Source organism: Phoxinus phoxinus, assembly GCF_949152265.1.
Source record: "Phoxinus phoxinus genome assembly, chromosome: 20".
Taxonomy (NCBI): domain Eukaryota; kingdom Metazoa; phylum Chordata; class Actinopteri; order Cypriniformes; family Leuciscidae; genus Phoxinus; species Phoxinus phoxinus.
Window position 1 is genome coordinate 32,709,143 of NC_136895.1, and position 8,903 is coordinate 32,718,045.

Consider the following 8,903-nt stretch of genomic DNA (forward strand, 5'->3'; position numbering starts at 1 on the left):
ACGTTTAGCATTAGCCAGCACTTTCAAATTTGCTTTGATGTCAGGCGCTCTGGCTCCCGGCAAACATGTGACTATGGTGGCTGGTGTCTCTATTTTCACGTTCCGTGTAATAGAATCGCCAATAACTAGGGCACAATCAGAATAATTCTCAGTGGGTGTTTCACTGAGCGGGGCAAATCGATTTGTTATCGGAACGGAAAAGGGGTTTTTTGATCCGCGACTAGAGCGATCTCTCACTGTCACCCATCTGCCCTGCTGCACGGGCTCTACTTCAGCCGGAACCGACTCATGTAAAGAGTTCACTAGGCTAGGCGCATCCAAAATAGTATCTAAAGCTCTAGCACTCTTCTTACTATTCTCGATTAAAGTTTGGATGCGTGTCTCTAGTTCTGAAATCTTCTCCGTCAGCCTGACTGTCTCCTTGCATTTATCACATATAAATCCTATATTGCCGACAGAGAAGGCTATGGTAAACATGTGACATGAAGTGCAGGTGACAATAACAGGAGAAGACATTACTCACCGTGTTTGTTGACTGATTCTTAAGTTACTCACCTGGGCTTTTATGAACTCAAAGGCGCGGGCGCGCGAGAGAAAAATAAATAACTGAGCGCACGGGTGGTGCGTTAAAAGGCTAGGAAGCTAGCAATGTCAGGTTAATCTGAGATGTTGAGTAAGATGTATTTAGTAGTATAAACAACTAGAATTTATAATAAATGATGGTTCAAAACAGAAAGAAATACGAAGCTAATACGAGGCTTAGACGCAGCAAACAAACTCACAGCAGCAGCAGTCACAGCGAGGCAGACAGGAGCAATCGATCAGACAGGAGCAATCGATCAAACAGGAGCAGAGCTATGTATCAGTACACATAGTGAGGACAGAATGGATGTACAATTATTATCATGTGACATTTTATTTAATGTGACTGAAAAAAAGACAGTAACACCAGTGACACAACTCCAGGGGACCACTACTTTCATTATAAATTTTATTATATTTATTCTGCTTTTTTAAAAAATGTCATTTACATAATATATTTGATAGTTATGTATACATTATTGTATTTTAAATGGTGGAAAACCCTCTTTTTGACCTCTAAATAAATAAAAATTCCCTCTGTACTCGACTGTGGGGACGAGCACTTCTGTGGTGCTTGGAATTCTATATAATTAATTAAAAATCAAATATTGCTAGATTGATGGCTCAAGAAGGTGTAATTGTTCAAATAACATATTGTTTTATTTTAAAATGTAAAGAAATTGTAACCCTGAAGTGTTTTTTAGGTGTAATATTTCTGTAAAGGCTAGGTATAGAAAAATGGACATTTCCATAGAATGACTCAATGATAGATTACGGTCACAGAAGAAATCGGAAAACACAAAAGTGTGAGCTTGAAGATCTGCTGAAAAAGTCATCTGGTCTGCTTGAAGACCAGCTGAAAGAGTCATCGGGTCTGCTTGAAGACCAGCTGAAAGAGTCATCGGGTCTGCTTGAAGACCAGCTGAAAGAGTCATCGGGTCTGCTTGAAGACCTGTTGAAAGAGTCATCGGGTCTGCTTGAAGACCAGCTGAAAGAGTCATCGGGTCTGCTTGAAGACCAGCTGAAAGAGTCATCGGGTCTGCTTGAAGACCTGCTGAAAGAGTCATCGGGTCTGCTTGAAGACCAGCTGAAAGAGTCCTCAGGTCTGCTTGAAGACCAGCTGAAAGAGTCATCGGGTCTGCTTGAAGACCTGCTGAAAGAGTCATCGGGTCTGCTTGAAGACCAGCTGAAAGAGTCATCGGGTCTGCTTGAAGACCTGCTGAAAGAGTCATCGGGTCTGCTTGAAGACCTGCTGAAAGAGTCATCGGGTCTGCTTGAAGACCAGCTGAAAGAGTCATCGGGTCTGCTTGAAGACCTGCTGAAAGAGTCATCGGGTCTGCTTGAAGACCAGCTGAAAGAGTCCTCAGGTCTGCTTGAAGACCTGCTGAAAGAGTCATCGGGTCTGCTTGAAGACCAGCTGAAAGAGTCATCGGGTCTGCTTGAAGACCAGCTGAAAGAGTCATCGGGTCTGCTTGAAGACCTGCTGAAAGAGTCATTGGGTCTGCTTGAAGACCAGCTGAAAGAGTCATCGGGTCTGCTTGAAGACCAGCTGAAAGAGTCATCGGGTCTGCTTGAAGACCAGCTGAAAGAGTCATCGGGTCTGCTTGAAGACCTGCTGAAAGAGTCATCGGGTCTGCTTGAAGACCTGCTGAAAGAGTCATCGGGTCTGCTTGAAGACCTGCTGAAAGAGTCATCGGGTCTGCTTGAAGACCTGCTGAAAGAGTCATCGGGTCTGCTTGAAGACCTGCTGAAAGAGTCATCGGGTCTGCTTGAAGACCAGCTGAAAGAGTCATCGGGTCTGCTTGAAGACCTGCTGAAAGAGTCATCGGGTCTGCTTGAAGACCTGCTGAAAGAGTCATCGGGTCTGCTTGAAGACCTGCTGAAAGAGTCATCGGGTCTGCTTGAAGACCAGCTGAAAGAGTCATCGGGTCTGCTTGAAGACCTGCTGAAAGAGTCATCGGGTCTGCTTGAAGACCTGCTGAAAGAGTCATCGGGTCTGCTTGAAGACCAGCTGAAAGAGTCATCGGGTCTGCTTGAAGACCTGCTGAAAGAGTCATCGGGTCTGCTTGAAGACCTGCTGAAAGAGTCATCGGGTCTGCTTGAAGACCAGCTGAAAGAGTCATCGGGTCTGCTTGAAGACCTGCTGAAAGAGTCATCGGGTCTGCTTGAAGACCAGCTGAAAGAGTCATCGGGTCTGCTTGAAGACCTGCTGAAAGAGTCATCGGGTCTGCTTGAAGACCTGCTGAAAGAGTCATCGGGTCTGCTTGAAGACCTGCTGAAAGAGTCATCGGGTCTGCTTGAAGACCTGCTGAAAGAGTCATCGGGTCTGCTTGAAGACCTGCTGAAAGAGTCATCGGGTCTGCTTGAAGACCTGCTGAAAGAGTCATCGGGTCTGCTTGAAGACCTGCTGAAAGAGTCATCGGGTCTGCTTGAAGACCTGCTGAAAGAGTCATCGGGTCTGCTTGAAGACCTGCTGAAAGAGTCATCGGGTCTGCTTGAAGACCTGCTGAAAGAGTCATCGGGTCTGCTTGAAGACCTGCTGAAAGAGTCATCGGGTCTGCTTGAAGACCAGCTGAAAGAGTCATCGGGTCTGCTTGAAGACCAGCTGAAAGAGTCATCGGGTCTGCTTGAAGACCAGCTGAAAGAGTCATCGGGTCTGCTTGAAGACCAGCTGAAACAGTCATCGGGTCTGCTTGAAGACCTGCTGAAAGAGTCATCGGGTCTGCTTGAAGACCTGCTGAAAGAGTCATCGGGTCTGCTTGAAGACCAGCTGAAAGAGTCATCGGGTCTGCTTGAAGACCAGCTGAAAGAGTCCTCGGGTCTGCTTGAAGACCAGTTGAAAGAGTCATCGGGTCTGCTTGAAGACCTGCTGAAAGAGTCCTCGGGTCTGCTTGAAGACCAGCTGAAAGAGTCATCGGGTCTGCTTGAAGACCTGTTGAAAGAGTCATCGGGTCTGCTTGAAGACCTGCTGAAAGAGTCATCGGGTCTGCTTGAAGACCTGCTGAAAGAGTCATCGGGTCTGCTTGAAGACCTGCTGAAAGAGTCATCGGGTCTGCTTGAAGACCTGCTGAAAGAGTCATCGGGTCTGCTTGAAGACCTGCTGAAAGAGTCCTCGGGTCTGCTTGAAGACCAGCTGAAAGAGTCATCGGGTCTGCTTGAAGACCAGTTGAAAGAGTCATCGGGTCTGCTTGAAGACCAGCTGAAAGTGTCATCGGGTCTGCTTGAAGACCAGCTGAAAGAGTCATCGGGTCTGCTTGAAGACCAGCTGAAAGAGTCATCGGGTCTGCTTGAAGATCTGCTGAAAGAGTCATCGGGTCTGCTTGAAGACCAGCTGAAAGAGTCATCGGGTCTGCTTGAAGACCAGCTGAAAGAGTCATCGGGTCTGCTTGAAGACCAGCTGAAAGAGTCATCGGGTCTGCTTGAAGATCTGCTGAAAGAGTCATCGGGTCTGCTTGAAGACCAGCTGAAAGAGTCATCGGGTCTGCTTGAAGACCAGCTGAAAGAGTCATCGGGTCTGCTTGAAGACCAGCTGAAAGAGTCATCGGGTCTGCTTGAAGACCAGCTGAAAGAGTCATCGGGTCTGCTTGAAGACCTGCTGAAAGAGTCATCGGGTCTGCTTGAAGACCAGCTGAAAGAGTCATCGGGTCTGCTTGAAGACCTGCTGAAAGAGTCATCGGGTCTGCTTGAAGACCAGCTGAAAGAGTCATCGGGTCTGCTTGAAGACCAGCTGAAAGAGTCATCGGGTCTGCTTGAAGACCTGCTGAAAGAGTCATCGGGTCTGCTTGAAGACCAGCTGAAAGAGTCATCGGGTCTGCTTGAAGACCTGTTGAAAGAGTCATCGGGTCTGCTTGAAGACCTGCTGAAAGAGTCATCGGGTCTGCTTGAAGACCTGCTGAAAGAGTCATCGGGTCTGCTTGAAGACCAGCTGAAAGAGTCATCGGGTCTGCTTGAAGACCAGCTGAAAGAGTCATCGGGTCTGCTTGAAGACCAGCTGAAAGAGTCATCGGGTCTGCTTGAAGACCTGCTGAAAGAGTCATCGGGTCTGCTTGAAGACCTGCTGAAAGAGTCATCGGGTCTGCTTGAAGACCTGCTGAAAGAGTCATCGGGTCTGCTTGAAGACCTGCTGAAAGAGTCATCGGGTCTGCTTGAAGATCTGCTGAAAGAGTCATCGGGTCTGCTTGAAGACCAGCTGAAAGAGTCATCGGGTCTGCTTGAAGACCAGCTGAAAGAGTCATCGGGTCTGCTTGAAGACCTGCTGAAAGAGTCATCGGGTCTGCTTGAAGACCAGCTGAAAGAGTCATCGGGTCTGCTTGAATTTTAATATACACATAGATAATGAAAAAGATGCATTGGGATTGGCATTTAAAGACATTGTAAACTCAATTGGAGTTAGACAACACGTGTCAGGACCGACTCATTGTCGTAATCATACTCTAGATCTAATACTATCACATGGAATAGATGTTGATGCCGTTGAAATACTGCAGCAGAGCGATGACATCTCAGATCATTATCTAGTCTCGTGTAAATTACATTTAGCCAAGGCTGCAAAGCCGACTCCGTGTTATAAATATGTTAGACCGATCACTTCTGCCACTAAAGATTGCTTTATCAATAATCTTCCTAATCAGTTTCATCATCTCAGCATCCCGGATAGCTTAGAAGAACTTGATATTGCAACAGAAACTTTTAACTCTCTTTTCCAGCACTTTAGACACAGTTGCTCCGCTGCGCTTAAAGAAGATTAAAGAACATAGTCCAACGCCGTGGCACAACGAGCACACTCAGGCCCTTAAGAGAGCAGCCAGAAAAATGGAGCGCAACTGGAAGAAAACAAAACTAGAGGTATTTCGCATTTCATGGAAGGAGAGCTCGATTGCTTACAGAGAGGCTTTAAAAACTGCTAGATCTGCTTATTTTTCAACCCTATTAGAAGAAAATAAACATAATCCTAGGTATTTATTTGAAACAGTGGCTAAACTAACGAAAAAGAAAGCTTCAAGCCCAGAAGTTTCCAAGCAACACAGCAGTAATGACTTTATGAACTTCTTCACTTATAAGATCGATAATATCAGGGACAAAATTATAACTATGCAACCGTCTAATACAGTATCGCATCAGGAAGTGCATTGTAGTCTTCCCTGAGGGAAAATTTGATTCATTCATTGAATCAAGAACGAGACGAGATTTTTGCACAATATTTGATAGAAATCCTCAATGACAAAATTCATGACTGGAAAAATAGTCTGCAGGTGGATTTTGAAATGTTTTAACTAAATCATCTTGTAATGAATGTCATTTCAGTTCTACTTTGAGTATGAATTATCAAATACATTGAAATACAACAATATAAAAGCATTGTAAAGGTTTTACCACAAACTCAACTGACTGGCTTCTCTCAAATATGATTTCACACGAGTCTCTTCAGATCTTACTGTACATTATGCGCTTCCAGAACTTCTGATTGAGGCTGTGTGTGACCTCCAAATGAAACTACTTTCCACAAATTGAAAATGGAAATAAAAACAGTATAAAACAACAGTTTTTCTTAGTCTTATTAGTGCAAACGATAATTAAGTGCAAGTGCAACCATAATCAAAGTAGGCCAACTCTCTCTGTATTCAAAATACAAACAGAAACCAGAGCCACAACTACACCGTCCAGAGATAGGTTTGATATTGGGAGACGGGGTATTGTATGCAGTCTAATATGCAGTCTAATTTTGTTTTATTGTTTTATTGTTCTATTGTTTTACTTTCATTTTAAAATGATTTACTGAGCGCGTGTTCTACAAGATAAGGGGCCATTCACACAGAATGCGTTTTTGCTGTGTAAAATGTGATACGCTGGCAGTAGAATGGGGGAACTGATTTTAACTTGAGCACCGCGTTTTTAGAATGCTGTGTCATGCGCGAGACGCTGCAAAAGATGCGAGACGCGAGCGCAAGGTTACACATCCGTCTAGCGCGTTTACATAGAAAAACAATGGAAAAGTAGACTTCAAGACATCTCAGATCGACTCTCTGTTGGGCAACAAATCCTCCGCCATCGTAACGCGATCAGTGAACTGAGTCCTGCTGCACTGTCACAGTCTGTGTGCGACTGCAACTCGTGCTGGATGAGCAGAGGAGACGTTTACAATAGCAAAACGACAGTGGAGGCGGTGCCGCGGTGTACAACGTAAAGTAATGTGAATGTAGCGGTGGCATATTCTATGCTAATCATTGGGATATCGCGAGACAGCTTTTCACTCGTCAAGAAATCTCGTCACATTTTAGTCTCGCGAGATCTCGTGGCACCCCTATTCATTGCTATAGGAGAGGAAGAATTTTGCAAACTCGTCAAATCATCTAAATCGACAACTTGTATGTTAGACCCTATACCGACTAAGCTACTGAAAGAGATGCTTCCAGATGTCATAGATCCTCTTCTTAATATCATTAATTCATCTTTGTCTCTAGGATACGTACCAAAAATCTTTAAGCTGGCTATGATTAAACCGCTTGTTAAAAAAACGCAACTTGATCCTACAGAATTAGTCAATTACAGGCCGATCTCGAATCTGCCTTTTCTGTCAAAGATATTAGAAAAAGCAGTATCCTCACAACTGTGTTCCTTTTCTTGAAAGAAATGATATCTGCGAGGATTTTCAGTCCGGATTTAGACCGTACCATAGTACCGAGAAAGTCACAAATTATTTGCTCTTATCACCCGATCGTGGTTGTATCTCTCTATTAGTATTACTGGATCTTAGTGCTGCATTTGACACCATTGACCACAACATCCTTTTAAATAGACTCGAACATTATCTTGGCATTAGTGGAATTGCACTAGCATGGTTTAAATCATACTTATCTAACCGTTATCAGTTTGTAGCAGTAAATGAAGAGATGTCTTATCGATCACAAGTTCAGTATGGCGTACCACAAGGCTCAGTACTAGGACCGCTGCTGTTCACTCTGTATATGCTACCATTAGGAGATATCATTAGGAAACATGGAATTAGCTTTCACTGTTATGCCGACGATACTCAGCTGTATATTTCTTCAAAACCTAACGAAACCTACCAATTCACAAAATTAACGGAATGCATAGCAGATATAAAAAACTGGATGACTAGTAATTTCCTACTACTAAATTCAGAAAAAACTGTAATGCTCTACTGGGTGGTTGCCCTGCATGCTTAACAAACAAACTACAGCTAGTTCAAAACGCAGCAGCTCGAGTTCTTACCAGAACCAGGAAGTATGACCATATTAGTTGACCGTTCTGTCAACACTGCATTGGCTGCCTATTAAACATCGTATACATTTTAAAATATTGCTGATTACTTACAAAGTACTAAATGGTTTAGCTCCGCAGTACTTGAGCGAGCTCTTAACGCATTATAGTCCTTCATGTCTATTGCGATCTCAAAACTCCGGCCAGTTAATAATACCTAGAATATCAGAATCGACTGCTGGCGGTAGATCCTTTTCCTACTTAGCACCAAAACTTTGGAACAGTCTTCTTACCATTGTCCGGGAAGCAGACACACTCTGTCAGTTCAAAGCTAGATTACAGACACATCTCTTTGGCCTAGCATTCACATAATATATTATAGACTTCTATAACTCAATGTTAGGCTGCATAGATTAGGTCAGCCGGAACTGGGAACACTTCCCTTAAATCCTGATGTACTCGTTACATCATAAGAAGAATGGCATCTACGCTAATTTTAGTGTCTTTGTTTATCCCGAGGTTTTCCCGCAGCCTGCCGGATCCAGATCTGACGAAGGACCAGCGCCTGGACCCGATGACAGCGCAGCGCTGAAGTGTCCACTAGCCTCTCCCGATGGAGGATCCCTTTACCACTCTACAGATAAAGCATTGGGTATCTCCCCCGTAGTGATAAAATTAAATTAAATTCTGTATCAAATTTATAGGCAGGACAAGTAGTTTAAGGCTTGGTTTGTAGAGAATTACAAACATGCGCACATATATTCAAACGCACATAACTATAGAATTAATTCTTGATGCGCACGTGAGCATCATCTGCGTTTCTCACAGGTTCGCGTTTAAAGTCTGTGTAGAGAGAACGGTGTCGTCTTAGCGGCCCCTAATTTCAGTACAGATTGAAAGGACTCATTAGTTTAAGTTTTTAGGTGTTGTGATTGATGAGCAGTTGACATGGAAATTCCATATTGACCATGTTAAATCTAGGGTATCCCAAAGTTATTGCCGTGTTACATAAGGTAAAATAATCTGTTAATAAATGTGCCTTCATTTTGTTATATAATTCATTGATTGTTCCACATCTGACCTATTGCATTGAAGCATGG